Below are 17,832 nucleotides of genomic sequence, written 5' to 3' on the forward strand. Positions count from 1 at the left end.
TTTTAAACATTTTTAAGACAGTCCATCCATCCCGTTAACCGTACAAGCATTTAAGAAAACCGAATGTCTCTTCTCTGTAGTGAAAGAGTCTCACAGTGAAGGATATGTAGTAGTACTACGCATAATGTGAATTTCCTATGCCACCCTTTTTTCCCTGGGAATAACGTAACCTATATCAGCCTGGTTACCATTGAGAGTGGAATCAAAGTACAACCCTGCTGCAGCATCTCCCCAGCAGTGTGTATCGACGCCCAGGCAGCTACCACTGTCTACACACACACTGTCTACACACACTGTCTACACACACACTGTCTACACACACTGTCTCTACACACACACTGTCTACACACACCAGTGACTCCCCTCTTGTTAGTGTGATTTACAGCTGGTGTCTCCTAGGTGCACCTCTCACTCTCTCCCAGGCGTCTCCCTCTCTCTCTCTTTCTCTCTTCATGATTAATTGAAAATGGGGGACCCTGATGTAAACAAGACGAAAGTCTTTCTCTGGTCTGCATCCCCTTAACAATTGTGTGTATTGAGCCGTACTGTATTGTACCCATTCTGCAATCTGTTAAATAAAGTTTTCAATCAATCAATCTCTTCCTCTGCGTCTCACTCTCTCCCCCTCTGCGTCTCACTCTCTCTGCCTCGGTGTCTCACTCTCTCTGCCTCGATGTCTCACTCTCTCCCCCTCTGTGTCTCACTCTCTCCCCCTCTGCGTCTCACTCTCCCCCTCTGCGTCTCACTCTCTCTCCCTCTGTGTCTCACTCTCTCCCCCTCTGCGTCTCACTCTCTCCCCCTCTGCGTCTCACTCTCTCCCCTCTGCGTATCACTCTCTCCCCCTCTGCGTCTCACTCTCTCCCCCTCTGCGTCTCACTCTCTCCCCCTCTGCGTCTCACTCTCTCCCTCTGTGTCTCACTCTCTCCCTCTGCGTCTCACTCTCTCCCTCTGCGTCTCACTCTCTCTCCCTCTGCGTCTCACTCTCTCCCCCTCTGTGTCTCACTCTCTCCCCCTCTGCGTCTCACTCTCTCCCCCTCTGCGTCTCACTCTCTCTCCCCATCGGCGTCTCACTCTCTCCCCCTCTGCGTCTCACTCTCTCCCCCTCTGTGTCTCACTCTCTCCCCCTCTGCGTCTCACTCTCTCCCCCTCTGTGTCTCACTCTCTCCCCCTCTGCGTCTCACTCTCTCCCCCTCTGCGTCTCACTCTCTCTCCCTCGGCGTCTCACTCTCTCCCCCTCTGCATCTCACTCTCTCCCCCTCAGTGTCTCACTCTCTCCCCCTCTGTGTCTCACTCTCTCCCCCTCTGCGTCTCACTCTCTCCCCCTCTGCGTCTCACTCTCTCTCCCTCGGCGTCTCACTCTCTCCCCCTCTGCGTCTCACTCTCTCCCCCTCTGCGTCTCACTCTCTCCCCCTCTGCGTCTCACTCTCTCCCTCGGCGTCTCACTCTCTCCCCCTCTGCGTCTCACTCTCTCCCTCGGCGTCTCACTCTCTCCCCCCCTGCGTCTCACTCTCTCCCTCTGCGTCTCACTCTCTCCCCCCCTGCGTCTCACTCTCTCCCTCAGTGTCTCACTCTCTCCCCCTCTGCGTCTCACTCTCTCCCCCTCTGCGTCTCACTCTCTCCCCCTCTGCGTCTCACTCTCTCCCCCTCTGCGTCTCACTCTCTCCCCCTCTGCGTCTCACTCTCTCCCCCTCTGCGTCTCACTCTCTCCCCCTCTGCGTCTCACTCTCTCCCCCTCTGCGTCTCACTCTCTCCCCCTCTGCGTCTCACTCTCTCCCCCTCTGCGTCTCACTCTCTCCCCCTCTGCGTCTCACTCTCTCCCCCTCTGCGTCTCACTCTCTCCCCCTCTGCGTCTCACTCTCTCCCCCTCTGCGTCTCACTCTCTCCCCCTCTGCGTCTCACTCTCTCCCCCTCTGCGTCTCACTCTCTCTCCCTCTGTGTCTCACTCTCTCCCCCTCTGCGTCTCACTCTCTCCCCCTCTGCGTCTCACTCTCTCCCCCTCTGCGTCTCACTCTCTCCCCCTCTGCGTCTCACTCTCTCTACCTCTGCGTCTCACTCTCTCCCCCTCTGCGTCTCACTCTCTCTCCCCCTCTGTGTCTCACTCTCTCCCCCTCTGCGTCTCACTCTCCCCCTCTGCGTCTCACTCTCTCCCCCTCTGCGTCTCACTCTCCCCCTCTGTGTCTCACTCTCTCCCCCTCTGCGTCTCACTCTCTCCCCCTCTGCGTCTCACTCTCTCCCCCTCTGCGTCTCACTCTCTCCCCCCTCTGCGTCTCACTCTCTCCCCCTCTGCGTCTCACTATCTCCCCCTCTGCGTCTCACTCTCTTCCCCGACGTCTCACTCTCTCCCCCTCTGCGTCTCACTCTCTTCCCCGGTGTCTCACTTTCTCTCCCTCTGCGTCTCACTCTCTCCCCCTCGTCGTCTCACTCTCTCCCCCCTCTGCGTCTCACTCTCTCCCCCCTCTGCGTCTCACTCTCTCCCCCTCTGCGTCTCACTCTCTCTCCCTCGGCGTCTCACTCTCTCCCCCTCTGCGTCTCACTCTCTCCCCCTCGTCGTCTCACTCTCTCCCCCTCTGCGTCTCACTCTCTCCCCCTCTGCGTCTCACTCTCTCCCCCCTCTGCGTCTCACTCTCTCTCCCTCGGCGTCTCACTCTCTCCCCCTCTGCGTCTCACTCTCTCCCCCTCTGCGTCTCACTCTCTCCCCCTCTGCGTCTCACTCTCCCCCCGGCGTCTCACTCTCTCCCCCTCTGCGTCTCACTCTCTTCCCCGGCGTCTCACTCTCTCTCCCTCTGTGTCTCACTCTCTCCCCCTCTGCGTCTCACTCTCTCTCCCTCTGCGTCTCACTCTCTCTCCCTCTGCGTCTCACTCTCCCCCCCTCTGCGTCTCACTCTCTCCCCCTCTGCGTCTCACTCTCTCCCCCTCTGCGTCTCACTCTCTCTCCCTCTGTGTCTCACTCTCTCCCTCTGCGTCTCACTCTCTCTGCCTCGGTGTCTCACTCTCTCCCCCTCTGTGTCTCACTCTCTCCCCCTCTGCGTCTCACTCTCTCCCCCTCTGCGTCTCACTCTCTCCCTCGGTGTCTCACTCTCTCCCCCTCTGCGTCTCACTCTCTCTCCCTCGGCGTCTCACTCTCTCCCCCTCTGCGTCTCACTCTCTCTCCCTCTGCGTCTCACTCTCTCCCCCTCTGCATCTCACTCTCTCTCCCTCGGCGTCTCACTCTCTCCCCCCTCTGCGTCTCACTCTCTCTCCCTCTGCGTCTCACTCTCTCCCCCTCTGCGTCTCACTCTCTCTGCCTCGGTGTCTCACTCTCTCCCCCTCTGCGTCTCACTCTCTCCCCCTCTGCGTCTCACTCTCTCTCCCTCGGCGTCTCACTCTCTCCCCCTCTGCGTCTCACTCTCTCCCCCTCTGCGTCTCACTCTCTCCCCCTCTGCGTCTCACTCTCTCTGCCTCGGTGTCTCACTCTCTCCCCCTCTGTGTCTCACTCTCTCCCCCTCTGCGTCTCACTCTCTCCCCCTCTGCGTCTCACTCTCTCCCTCGGTGTCTCACTCTCTCCCCCTCTGCGTCTCACTCTCTCTCCCTCAGCGTCTCACTCTCTCCCCCTCTGCGTCTCCCTCTCTCTCCCTCTGCGTCTCACTCTCTCTCCCTCTGCGTCTCACTCTCTCCCCCTCTGTGTCTCTCTCTCCCCCTCTGCGTCTCACTCTCTCTCCCTCTGCGTCTCACTCTCTCTCCCTCTGCGTCTCACTCTCTCCCTCAGCGTCTCACTCTCTCTCCCTCTGCGTCTCACTCTCCCCCTCTGCGTCTCACTCTCTCTCCCTCTGTGTCTCACTCTCTCCCCCTCTGCGTCTCACTCTCTCCCCCCCTCTGCGTCTCACTCTCTCCCTCAGCGTCTCACTCTCTCCCTCAGCGTCTCACTCTCTCCCCCTCTGCGTCTCACTCTCTCTCCCTCTGCGTCTCACTCTCTCCCCCTCTGCGTCTCACTCTCTCCCCCTCTGCGTCTCACTCTCTCTCCCTCTGCGTCTCACTCTCTCTCCCTCTGCGTCTCACTCTCTCCCCCAGCGTCTCACTCTCTCCCCCTCTGCGTCTCACTCTCTCCCTCAGCGTCTCACTCTCTCCCTCTGCGTCTCACTCTCTCTCCCTCTGCGTCTCACTCTCTCCCCCTCTGCGTCTCACTCTCTCTCCCTCTGCGTCTCACTCTCTCTCCCTCTGCGTCTCACTCTCTCCCCCTCTGCGTCTCACTCTCTCCCCCTCTGCGTCTCACTCTCCCCCTGTGTCTCACTCTCCCCCTCTGCGTCTCACTCTCTCTCCCTCTGCGTCTCACTCTCTCTCCCTCTGCGTCTCACTCTCCCCCCCTCTGCGTCTCACTCTCTCCCCCTCTGCGTCTCACTCTCTCCCCCTCTGCGTCTCACTCTCTCCCCCTCTGCGTCTCACTCTCTCCCCCTCTGCGTCTCACTCTCTCCCCCTCTGTGTCTCACTCTCTCTCCCTCTGCGTCTCACTCTCTCTCCCTCTGCGTCTCACTCTCCCCCTGTGTCTCACTCTCTCCCCCTCTGCGTCTCACTCTCTCTCCCTCTGCGTCTCACTCTCTCTCCCTCTGCGTCTCACTCTCTCCCCCTCTGCGTCTCACTCTCTCCCCCTCTGCGTCTCACTCTCCCCCTGTGTCTCACTCTCTCCCCCTCTGCGTCTCACTCTCTCTCCCTCTGCGTCTCACTCTCTCTCCCTCTGCGTCTCACTCTCCCCCCCTCTGCGTCTCACTCTCTCCCCCTCTGCGTCTCACTCTCTCCCCCTCTGCGTCTCACTCTCTCCCCCTCTGCGTCTCACTCTCTCCCCCTCTGCGTCTCACTCTCTCCCCCTCTGTGTCTCACTCTCTCCCCCTCTGTGTCTCACTCTCTCCCCCTCTGCGTCTCACTCTCTCCCCCTCTGCGTCTCACTCTCTCTCCCTCTGCGTCTCACTCTCTCCCCCTCTGCGTCTCACTCTCTCCCCCTCTGCGTCTCACTCTCTCCCTCTGCGTCTCACTCTCTCCCCCTCTGCGTCTCACTCTCTCTCCCTCTGCGTCTCACTCTCTCCCCCTCTGCGTCTCACTCTCTATCCCCCTCTGCGTCTCACTCTCTCCCCCTCTGCGTCTCACTCTCCCCCTCTGCGTCTCACTCTCTCCCCCTCTGCGTCTCACTCTCTCTCCCTCTGCGTCTCACTCTCTCCCCCTCTGCGTCTCACTCTCTCCCCCTCTGCGTCTCACTCTCTCCCCCTCTGCGTCTCACTCTCTCCCCCTCGGCGTCTCACTCTCTCCCTCTGCGTCTCACTCTCTCTCCCTCTGCGTCTCACTCTCTCCCCCTCTGCGTCTCACTCTCTCCCCCTCTGCGTCTCACTCTCTCCCCCTCTGCGTCTCACTCTCTCCCCCTCTGCGTCTCACTCTCTCCCCCTCTGCGTCTCACTCTCCCCCTCTGCGTCTCACTCTCTCCCCCTCTGTGTCTCACTCTCTCCCCCTCTGCGTCTCACTCTCTCCCCCTCTGCGTCTCACTCTCTCCCCCTCTGTGTCTCACTCTCTCCCCCTCTGTGTCTCACTCTCTCCCCCTCTGCGTCTCACTCTCTCTCCCTTGGCGTCTCACTCTCTCCCCCTCTGCGTCTCACTCTCTCCCCCTCTGTGTCTCACTCTCTCCCCCTCTGCGTCTCACTCTCCCCCTCTGCGTCTCACTCTCTCCCCCTCTGTGTCTCACTCTCTCCCCCTCTGCGTCTCACTCTCTCCCCCTCTGCGTCTCACTCTCTCCCCCTCTGCGTCTCACTCTCTCCCCCTCTGCGTCTCACTCTCTCCCCCTCTGCGTCTCACTCTCTCCCCCTCTGCGTCTCACTCTCTCCCCCTCTGCGTCTCACTCTCTCCCCCTCGGTGTCTCACTCTCCCCCTCTGCGGCTGCATCATCGTCCAACAGGTCAAGTGGAACCGGACACACTAACTAGAGACGTGTTGACCTGGTTGGTAGTGATGATGACTCCTCAGTGCTCCTGGGTCGAGGAGCTGTCTGTCGCCCAGAGCCGCACATGAGCTAATATTGGGTGTTGGGGTGCGTTTGTTTGAGTACAGACCGGTTGCTGCTGCTCCTCCTCTCTGTCTATGTTGATGGTTTGTCGAAGGTGCGCGGTGCTCAGCGCAGTTAAAGTTGTCCTCGCCTTCAAAATGGTGCATCCAGTGGCATCATGTTAGTTTAATTTAGTAGCGGCCTATGTTCTGCATATACCACCTCCTTACCTGATGAATGACTGCAGTTTCCATTTGTGTACAATAAGATTAGCGTTTCAGATGAGCATATTTACTCGGTATACTTCGTTATGTGTTATTCCATTTAATCACTTGTTACACTGTGTATTGTTGACGCACTTTACTGTTACCTGTGCACTCACTGATGACAATACATTTTAATCGTATCTAAAAATTATGCGTCAGATATGGCTCATTATTGAATAGACTGAAGAATGAATGTATAACTCTGGAGACCTATAGGCTAGGGTTTCACTTTTGGTTATGACAGTTGTGGGTACTTTCCAGGCTGTGAACTTCCTTCTTTTTATTATGCCTTCATTTCCTTTTAGTCTAATCATAGTGCTCCACCCCACCTACCAACCTCCTACCTACCAACCTCCTCCAATGTACAGCCCCCCCACCTACCCAACCCCCCCCCCCCTCCAACCCACCTACCCAACCTCCTCCAATGTACAGTTTCTTCGTCAAATATATACTCTCTTTTTTTAGACTATTTTTGTATCACAAATAGTACTGTATTTGTTAATCTGGTATGTCATAAATGTATAGATGTAGCAGTACTGTCTATCTGTATGTCATGTATGTCATGTATGTTATGATGAATTGAAAATGGGGGACCCTGATGTAAACAAGATGAAAGTCTTTCTCTGGTCTGCATCGTCCCCTTATCAATTGTGTGTATTGAGCTGTACTGTACTGTACCCATTCTGCAATCTGTTAATAAAATGTTCAATCAATCTACTCAGGAACAGTGACTCAGTAACTCTGAATCACACAGTGTTGCATTTTTATCATCTCCAAATAAGTAAATAAATAATATTTAGGGCTGGGCGATTTTTTAAAAGAGTAATTACGATTTGCACTATCACTAAAACAAGAGAATCGAGATAAAACGATTACTTGGTTGTTTGCAGTAGGTTGTGGCAGTGAGTGCACTACAATAGTTGGTGATATTTATAATTTTTATATTATATATATATATATTTTAGTGCTGTCAATAGATTAAAAAAATTAACTAATCTCTCAATTTCCTGTAATTAATCTAGATTAAAATCGCATTTTTCTACTTAAGACCGAAGCTTGTAACAGATATTTACTTGAGTAAAATCATGGAATTAATGTAGAATCAACACAAAAAGTATAGATTCAAAGACTATTTTAATACACAGAAATGTGTTCCATCTTCATGTCAGATGATTTTCAAAAAGGTGCATGAGTCAATGCTGAAAGTTCAGAACGGTGAACATTTTTCACTGCATAGATTAATGTCTTGGGAAATACGGTTGATACAGCAACTTGTTTTTCACTTCAGTTGACTCAGTTTGTTTTTTAGTCATCAAGACGTTTTTTTTTTCTTCTTTTTTTCTTTTTATAAAGGTTAACCCTTTGGTATGTGGCAGTGAAAGGGTTAGCCTTCTGTATTGTCGCAGTGAAAGGGTTAACCCTTTGGTAGTGTGGTAGTGAAAGGGTTACCCGTCTAGTGGTAGTGAAAGGGTTAACCTTCTGTAGTGTGGTAGTGAAATGGTTAAGAGATCTTAAAGGGGCATTTCACCAAAATACTATGCTGATTTATTTTGCACATAATCTCACACACATCCAAAAACTCAAACTGTTGTGCACACATTCATTTAGTTTGACCGTTATTGAGAGTAAATTAGTTTGAATATGGCCACCAGTGATGTCATCTGTGACCTTTAATCCTTGTGTTGTGTTAATTACAACTCAATGAAATGATGTAGATCAGTGGTTCCCAAACTTTTTGTTTATGCGCACCACTAGATTGTTATCAAGAACATTTGCGGACCACCTCGTATGCAAACAGTACTAAAAATAAATAAACATCAAACGTATATTTAAAGTGGTGTTAAAATGCAGATATTTTAATAGTTAATTATGGACACTCAAAAGTAAATTGTACTCGTCACAGCATACTCTCAAACTCCTCTGGTCTTTCCAAAGACCAGAGATGGGACGGGCACTCGTGCACGCACACATATTTACGCTTATAGCAGACTTAATGATTCAGAATATTCCAGCTAATGAAGTTAAATCAATGTGTTTGGCGCCATTCAGTCTGACTTGCGGAGCGACTACTGGATTTAATCTATGCGCACTGCCAGCCAGGCTTTTATGCTATAAGGAGAGATTCAGATACAATTTAACACAAACGGTTCCAAAGATATTAATGTTTCACACCGCCAACAATGTAGCCTACTGAGTCTGTTGTCTCGGAATGGAAATTAGCTGTAATTTCTGCGCATCTCCTACACTTGAGACCTGGGTATTTAGCCACACCCCTCTGACACAAATGTAGTCCGATAATGATTAGCCTAATTTGAGAGAATAACAAACTATAATACTATGTTTTATATTACACAACGGTTTTACAATTTTATTTTAAATTATATTATATACATTTTCTATTTTATTTCGCTTTTTTTCCACGGACCACCTGCAATACCCTTTTTGGGAACCACTTGTATAGATGACAAAATAGCAACACCTTGTCTTATAGGGACTATTAGTTGACGTAATCATTTCTCTAGTTGAGGAAGGATCCATAGAAACTTAATTGACAATGAATGTGGAAATTACATTATGGAGCTTTCAAATTAAAATAAAAGTTTGAAATGAGCAACGGTTCCTTACAAATCCTTGATTCAAGATTCAATAGTTTTATTGTTCTGAAGCAGGGAATGTAGGGCTACTTGTATCCGTAGGGAATCCTTCTGCAGGCACCCATATCCAGGCTTTTAGAACACACTCTCAGCTGTATGGCTATGACATCACAGACAAGCTCTTTTAGAACACACACTCGGCTGTATGGCTATGACATCACAGACGAGCACTTTTTTCATTGCCGTCTCTTATCGCCAGAAATTAAAATGTTTGCTTAATGCAAAATTAATGGACCACAGAGCATTATGCAAGACAAATTGGATTAGATACTGAATCTATGATTTGAGTGGACTTCTAAGAAATACTGGATGAATAGGTTATGTCTGATATTACCAGAATTAAAAGATTAATGAAGGCCATTAAAAAAATTATAATTTTTGCGATTTATTTATAATAAATAAATGACTCAGATTGTGTGGCACTACGAGTGAGGGCAAACCTGATCTCCACTGTTACCTCCATCAATAGACTGTGCGAGATGGTTGTGCACTGTGTTTTATGTGGTGCTCATATGACAGCTGCAGAATGGATTCAATCTAAAAGAGGAGGATGAGCCAAAAGCGGAGGAGGAGTAGAGACATGCAGCACGTGATATCAGTTTTGTCATTATGCCAATGCCCTTCCTGGACGTTGTGCTGCTCTGTCTGTCTGGGCAGGGTGTAGACTACCACATATCTCCTCTGTTGGTCTGGGCAGGGTGTAGACTACCACATATCTCCTCTGTTGGTCTGGGCAGGGTGTAGACTACCACATATCTCCTTTGTTGGTCTGGGCAGGGTGTAGACTACCACATATCTCCTCTGTTGGTCTGGGTAGGGTGTAGACTACCACATGCCTCCGCTCGGTCTGGGCAGGGTGTAGACTACCACATATCTCCTCTGTTGGTCTGGGTAGGGTGTAGACTACCACATGCCTCCGCTCGGTCTGGGCAGGGTGTAGACTACCACATATCTCCTCTGTTGGTCTGGGGAGGGTGTAGACTACCACATGCCTCCTGTCGGTCTGGGCAGTGTGTAGACTACCACATATCTCCTCTGTTGGTCTGGGGAGGGTGTAGACTACCACATGTCTCCTCTGTCGGTCTGGGGAGGGTGTAGACTACCACATGTCTCCTCTGTTGGTATGGGGAGGGTGTAGACTACCACATATCTCTGTCGGTCTGGGTAGGGTGTAGACTACCACATATCTCCTCTGTCGGTCTGGGTAGGGTGTAGACTACCACATATCTCCTCTGTCGTCTGGGTAGGGTGTAGACTACCACATATCTCTGTCGGTCTGGGTAGGGTGTAGACTACCACATATCTCCTCTGTCGGTCTGGGGAGGGTGTAGACTACCACTTATCTCCTCTGTCGGTCTGGGGAGGGTGTAGACTACCACTTATCTCCTCTGTCGGTCTGGGTAGGGTGTAGACTACCACATATCTCCTCTGTCGTCTGGGTAGGGTGTAGACTACCACATATCTCCTCTGTCGTCTGGGTAGGGTGTAGACTACCACATATCTCCTCTGTTGGTCTGGGTAGGGTGTAGACTACCACATATCTCTGTCGGTCTGGGCAGGGTGTAGACTAGGGCTGACCTTCAAAGCTTTTTTTGGCAATCGAAGCTTCGGGGCCGAGCTTCGATTTTAATTCGAAGCTTAGAGAAAAAAAAATATATATATATTAATTATAATATTTTTATTTTATTATTTTTAATTTTACATTTTATGTTGTGGGACTTGTACAGCACTTTGGTAAACTTTGTTGTTTTAAAATGTGCTCTATAAATAAAGTGGATTGGATTAATTAATTAAGTAGCCCCTTTCGTGACTGTGCCAACAAGGTTTCACTCGGCTGCGCTGCCTGGGTGCAGTGGGGCTGCTCTCACAGCCAACGACATGACATTACATAATTATGTTGCAACCTTCGTCTATCAAGCAAACAATTATATTATATTTAATTTATAATTTATAATTATATCACATTAGTCATAGCAGCATAGGCATAGCCTTATTAATGTTTTGTGTGGCGTCGCCGTCGTGTACAACGATACTTACGTTTTTTGGTAAGGTGTGGGAGGCTCCTCTGCTCTAGTCTATAGTGCATGGGACCGTGAGCTAACGTTACCTACCTAGCTATCATTACTGTTTAAACAGAATGACCCAGTCAACTATTCACTTTTAGTACATGAGGCGTTGTCTTAACGTTATCTAGCCGGCTAGCAGTAGCTACAGATAGCTCCTGATATCAATGTCTTATAACATTGATTCGATGCGTATTCGAGCCCCTGGCTTCCATCGCATGAGGGCAGAGTATAGGGTCCAGCTGCAGCGCCGGAGAATCCTTGCTGGAGCTGGAGGCTACTCGAGTATACATAAAGCAGGGTATACACACAGACGGTGGAGATAGCGAGCATTTTGACTTGTTGCGTGGTGGCAATGTCTCGCAGATAATACAACTACAAGTATAATTATATAATATATATATTTTATAAAAAAGAAATTTAAAATATATATATTTTTTAACACTTTGGCTGCCAGGAGCCGTGTTAAAGCGTCATTCCCGGCCATGCTCAAGTTGCCGAGGACGCTTTACAGCGTCTTTAATATCAATATTTCAAAAATCTGGAATCTGATTAATATTTCCCCTCCGCTGGCCTGAGATCCACCAGGAGGACCCACTGAGCTCTCTGGCGGTTCAGGAGCGCCATCTGGTGGCCGATCGGCGCAATCGCTTAACAGGAAGCGCAGTAGAGGTTTTGCTGGACGGCCGTATTACTTCCGGGCACTCGGTACATGTCCCGGGACTCTGGCTCGTCACACTACATGGCGATCGATTGCCAATAACTCGATAAACAACATGATTTGGACGTATATACCATTATACAAGCTGGAGATGGACCGGGTAAATCGCCATCCCATAATGATAACATTTCTACTCTACGATGATCGCCCAACGGCGCACGGAGACTGGGGTGAGTTTTAGCGTGTAACGTTACCGTCTTCGATACTAACTGCTATTATCAACATTTGACCCACATTAGATGATTGGTATAATGCTGCCCACAGAATTATAAACGCCCCCTCGCCCATCCGGTCAACATCAGATGACGTGTAGTAACTTCTAGAAGTACGTTTAGTTGGAATTTTTTATATCGCGCTGATTGCCATAGTAGTAGTAGTAGTTTTTTTTTTTTTTTTTTGTCATCAAAAAAAAAAGTACAATATACATCATCATTTATCAATATTTGATTATTTACAGTGACTGAAAAAGGTACAGACTGAAGCATAGTGCTTATATGCCTGTCCTATATTCTTACCAAAATTTTTTTTTTTTTTACTCAAACAGTATTATAAAGAAAAGAAAAAAGCAAGCAAGCAAAACAGTGTTGTAGTTTTTCAAAATTTAGCATTAAAAAAAATTAAATAAAAAATACAAAAATGTAGATTCCAAAACAGTATTCTAAAAGAAAAAAAGCAAACAAAACAGTGTTATTCACCCTTGTATTTTTCAAAAATTTCTTTACAAATCTTTTTCTTAAAAACCAAAATCGAATTACTCATTCTTAACTGTATATCAGCATTGTTCCACAAGTTAACCCCAATAATAGAAATACACCTCCTTTTAATCCCTTTCTTAGCTTTCTGAACAGTAAATTTACAAATATCTCTCAAATCATATTTTCTTTCATGTGTTGAAAAAAACCTTTGCACCCCACCTGGGAGTAACTTTGCTTTAGCTCTGTACATTATTTGCATATTTTTATAGTAAACCAAATCATTACATTTCATAATATGAGACTTTATAAACAATGGATTTGTGTGTTCATAGTAACCAGCCTTGAAAAGGTTCCGAATGGCCCGCTTTTGCAGTACGACTATTGGATTTACTGTCTTTTTAAATGTCGACCCCATACTTCCACACAGTAAGAAATGTAAGGAAGTATAAGTGAGCAGTAAATTATGTGCAAGGCTTTGTAGTTTAATATATCCTTACATTTATACAATATTGCTACTGACTTAGATATTTTTCCTTGAATATAGTTAACATGTTGTTTCCATGTTAATTTCTGGTCAATAACTACCCCTAGAAATTTTATCTCAAACTCTTTCTATTTTTACATCACATATTTTTAACTCTATCTCCCCTCTATTTCTTTTCGATTTCCAAAAACCATCAATTTAGTTTTCTTAATATTGAGAGACAATTTATTAACATCAAACCAAGTTTTGAGAATTTCAAGCTCTCTTTCAATATCAGGCAAAAGTTCCTTTAAATTACTTCCTGAGCAATATAAATTTGTATCATCTGCTGTATGAAAACATACTTATACATTAGACCATACCTTACTATGAATATGTGAATGAAAAAGTTTAACGTTGCTACACAATGAACAATACATATAGGACTTTGAATGGGCCCTAATAATGGCAATGTAGCAATAGAATTTAAAAAGTTATAGCCCTGCAAAGAAGGGGACTTTCTCCATAGACAAATAGAGCTGGCAATCTATGGTATATCATGAATTTAACCCATGGCAGCCAAAGTGTTAAAATACTTATTTTTTTATATAAAACCAAAAACGATCGGTATCGGATCGGTATCGGCCGATATGGCTCAAGACGATCGGTGATCGGTATCGGTGGCAAAAAACATGATCGGGGCATCCCTAATATCCCAAATCACCTCCCTGCTGAACAGGTGCCCCGAGCGACCAGCAGGAGTCGCTGTTACAATGACCAGGAGGACTCATGCTATACCCCACCAGCTTCCCACCCGCGAACACGTGTTGGTAGGGAAGACTGACCGAGCCGCAGGTACACTTGACACCAGGAACTGGTCTCTGTGGTGAGGCTGAGACCACTCATCAATTTATCGATAACTGCATGAAATCGATAAGTGGCATCACTTATAGATTTTTTTAGCATGTGTTAATTAAATGTTTTTATTATTAAATAAATAATAATAATAAAAAATAATAAAAGAGAAATTATTTAACGTTAGTTCATGTGTGTGTGTCACATGCACTCACTCTAGTTTTTGCGATGCTGTAGTTGGCCCACGACAGCGAGTCGTGCTGGGCACGCTGAGCGCGCTGCCAATAGCGATCAGGAAGAGGCCATAAAAAAAAATATATATATATATATATATATATATATATATATATATATATATATATATTTTAAATATTATAATAATAATGATTTAAAAAATCTATATTTATCGATAATTTTGTCCCGATTTATCGATTCTTCCAAATGGCATCATCTCAGCCTTCTAGGCGAGTGCTTAGACCGCTCCACCACCCAGCTGCATCAGCTCTCCTCCTTGTTGACCCTCTGGCTAATCAGGTTTACGTGAGCACCACCACCACTCTTTTATTCACAAGAATATATTCTATCTAGTATAAGAATTTAAGATTTAGATATGGCCTTTGTTATATGATTGAACATAGAGCTGGGCAATATGTCCAGAATCATATCACAAAATAGTTATTTGTTTGGATGGTATGCCTGACTGTATTTAGTTTTCCAGTATAAATTACAATGTGATATGACATTATGTTTCACATGGTCATTTTTGTCATGGTATTATTTTCTTTAAATGTTTAATGCTGCTTCAAGAAACATAAATATTTTCTATGATATTTGGCTTATATATTGTGGATATTGTAAAAATCAATACCTTTACATTTAGTCATTTAGCTGACGCTTTTATCCAAAGCGACGTACAAGTTCTGTATCACAAGTCATCAGGAAGGGCACAACTCTATCAGCTGAGTAACGATGTTCATCAAAGTGTTGAGTGCTACAGTGTAGGTTAGTATATTAGGACAAGTGCAATCTTTGCCGTACACCTTCCAGGTCGGCATTCGTCCCAGCCCTAATTGAACGTTTTCACCATGAAAAAAACCCTCAAATGTGACAGATTGTCCATTGTCAGACGAGCTGTGATCTGTCTGTCTTCTCTGCCATCTTGCCTAAGTTATGTGTCCTTCCTTCTGCACCTCGATGGAAGGAAGCCCGTTAGCGCTGCCCGTCACGTCTGTTGTCTCACAGTAGCTCTTCTAACACCGTTGTTGTGTCATTTGCGTTTGCGCTTTGCGGTCATTCCTTTGGAAAAGACTGAACAGCAGGGTAATAACAAAACACACATTTTTGGATTATTGTAGAATGCATCGAGGACTACTGCAGTAGTCCACAACAATGGCCCCCTTTGTAATGGGAGGATACTAAATAATTCAATGAAAATCATAGATTCCATTGAAGACTGTTGACTGTTGCTGCAGTCACAAGAGCAAACGCATGAATAATGCAGCGGCGGCTGCTGCCACCACAACTACCTCCCTAGTCCCTAGTCCCTACCTTTTTCTTTTTTCTTTCCACTTACAAAGAGCAAACGTTTTGCTTTTCTACTTGGCTTCATGGCACTGACACACACACACACCCCCCAACCTCTAGGGGGAAAAAACAGATCCTATTTTTCTGCGCAGCACTTCTCTGTACATTAGAATCGACCGGCCCTTATAGTCTGCCAGGCTGGTAGCGGCCTATGATGTCCCAGTACTAGCTGTTTACCACTCACACCACTTCAGTACTAGCTGTTTACCTCTTCAGTACTAGCTGTTTACCTCTTTAGTACTAGCTGTTTACCTCTTCAGTACTAGCTGTTTACCTCTTCAGTACTAGCTGTTTACCTCTTCAGTACTAGCTGTTTACCTCTTCAGTACTAGCTGTTTACCTCTTCAGTACTAGCTGTTTACCTCTTCAGTACTAGCTGTTTACCTCTTCAGTACTAGTTGTTTACCTCTTCAGTACTAGCTGTTTACCTCTTCAGTACTAGCTGTTTACCTCTTCAGTACTAGCTGTTTACCTCTTCAGTACTAGCTGTTTACCTCTTCAGTACTAGCTGTTTACCTCTTCACTACCAGCTGTTTACCTCTTCAGTACTAGCTGTTTACCTCTTCAGAACTAGCTGTTTACCTCTTCAGAACTAGCTGTTTACCTCTTCAGTACTAGCTGTTTACCTCTTCAGTACTAGCTGTTTACCTCTTCAGTACTATCTGTTTACCTCTTCAGTACTAGCTGTTTACCTCTTCAGTACTAGCTGTTTACCTCTTCAGTACTAGCTGTTTACCTCTTCAGTACTAGCTGTTTACCTCTTCAGTACTAGCTGTTTACCTCTTCAGTACTAGCTGTTTACCACTTCACTACTAGCTGTTTACCACTTCACTACTAGCTGTTTACCTCTTCAGTACTAGCTGTTTACCTCTTCAGTACTAGCTGTTTACCACTTCAGTACTAGCTGTTTACCTCTTCAGTACTAGCTGTTTACCTCTTCAGTACTAGCTGTTTACCTCTTCAGTACTAGCTGTTTACCTCTTCAGTACTAGCTGTTTACCTCTTCACTACTAGCTGTTTACCTCTTCAGTACTAGCTGTTTACCTCTTCAGTACTAGCTGTTTACCTCTTCAGTACTAGCTGTTTACCTCTTTAGTACTAGCTGTTTACCTCTTCAGTACTAGCTGTTTACCTCTTCAGTACTAGCTGTTTACCTCTTCAGTACTAGCTGTTTACCTCTTCAGTACTAGCTGTTTACCTCTTCAGTACTAGCTGTTTACCTCTTCACTACTAGCTGTTTACCTCTTCAGTACTAGCTGTTTACCTCTTCAGTACTAGCTGTTTACCTCTTTAGCTGTTTACCTCTTCAGTACTAGCTGTTTACCTCTTCAGTACTAGCTGTTTACCTCTTCAGTACTAGCTGTTTACCTCTTCAGTACTAGCTGTTTACCTCTTCAGTACTAGCTGTTTACCTCTTTAGTACTAGTTGTTTACCTCTTCAGTACTAGCTGTTTACCTCTTCAGTACTAGCTGTTTACCTCTTCAGTACTAGCTGTTTACCTCTTCAGTACTAGCTGTTTACCTCTTCAGTACTAGCTGTTTACCACTTCAGTACTAGCTGTTTACCACTTCAGTACTAGCTGTTTACCTCTTCAGTACTAGCTGTTTACCTCTTTAGTACTAGTTGTTTACCTCTTCAGTACTAGCTGTTTACCTCTTCAGTACTAGCTGTTTACCTCTTCAGTACTAGCTGTTTACCTCTTCAGTACTAGCTGTTTACCTCTTCAGTACTAGCTGTTTACCTCTTCAGTACTAGCTGTTTACCTCTTCAGTACTAGCTGTTTACCTCTTCAGTACTAGCTGTTTACCTCTTCAGTACTAGCTGTTTACCTCTTCAGTACTAGCTGTTTACCTCTTCAGTACTAGCTGTTTACCTCTTCAGTACCAGCTGTTTACCTCTTCAGTACTAGCTGTTTACCACTTTAGTACCAGCTGTTTACCTCTTCAGTACTAGCTGTTTACCTCTTCAGTACTAGCTGTTTACCTCTTCAGTACTAGCTGTTTACCTCTTCAGTACCAGCTGTTTACCTCTTCAGTACTAGCTGTTTACCTCTTCAGTACTAGCTGTTTACCTCTTCAGTACTAGCTGTTTACCTCTTCAGTACTAGCTGTTTACCTCTTTAGTACTAGCTGTTTACCTCTTCAGTACTAGCTGTTTACCTCTTCAGTACTAGCTGTTTACCTCTTCAGTACTAGCTGTTTACCTCTTCAGTACCAGCTGTTTACCTCTTTAGTACTAGCTGTTTACCTCTTCAGTACTAGCTGTTTACCTCTTCAGTACCAGCTGTTTACCTCTTCAGTACTAGCTGTTTACCTCTTTAGTACTAGCTGTTTACCTCTTCAGTACTAGCTGTTTACCTCTTCAGTACTAGCTGTTTACCTCTTCAGTACTAGCTGTTTACCTCTTCAGTACTAGCTGTTTACCTCTTCAGTACCAGCTGTTTACCTCTTCAGTACTAGCTGTTTACCACTTCAGTACTAGCTGTTTACCTCTTCAGTACTAGCTGTTTACCTCTTCAGTACTAGCTGTTTA

At 46.5% G+C, this 17,832-nt stretch overlaps 1 protein-coding gene across 1 annotated transcript in view; it reads left to right on the top strand.

The window, feature by feature from the left end:
• atp8a1 (ATPase phospholipid transporting 8A1) overlaps positions 1-17,832 on the top strand; it is a gene marked incomplete at its 3' end in the record, with an annotated part of 287,871 nt that overhangs the window by 976 nt on the left and 269,063 nt on the right. The gene's annotated exons all lie outside the window — the stretch shown is intronic.

Source organism: Notolepis coatsorum, assembly GCF_963971535.1.
Source record: "Notolepis coatsorum genome assembly, chromosome: 16".
NCBI lineage: Eukaryota > Metazoa > Chordata > Actinopteri > Aulopiformes > Paralepididae > Notolepis > Notolepis coatsorum.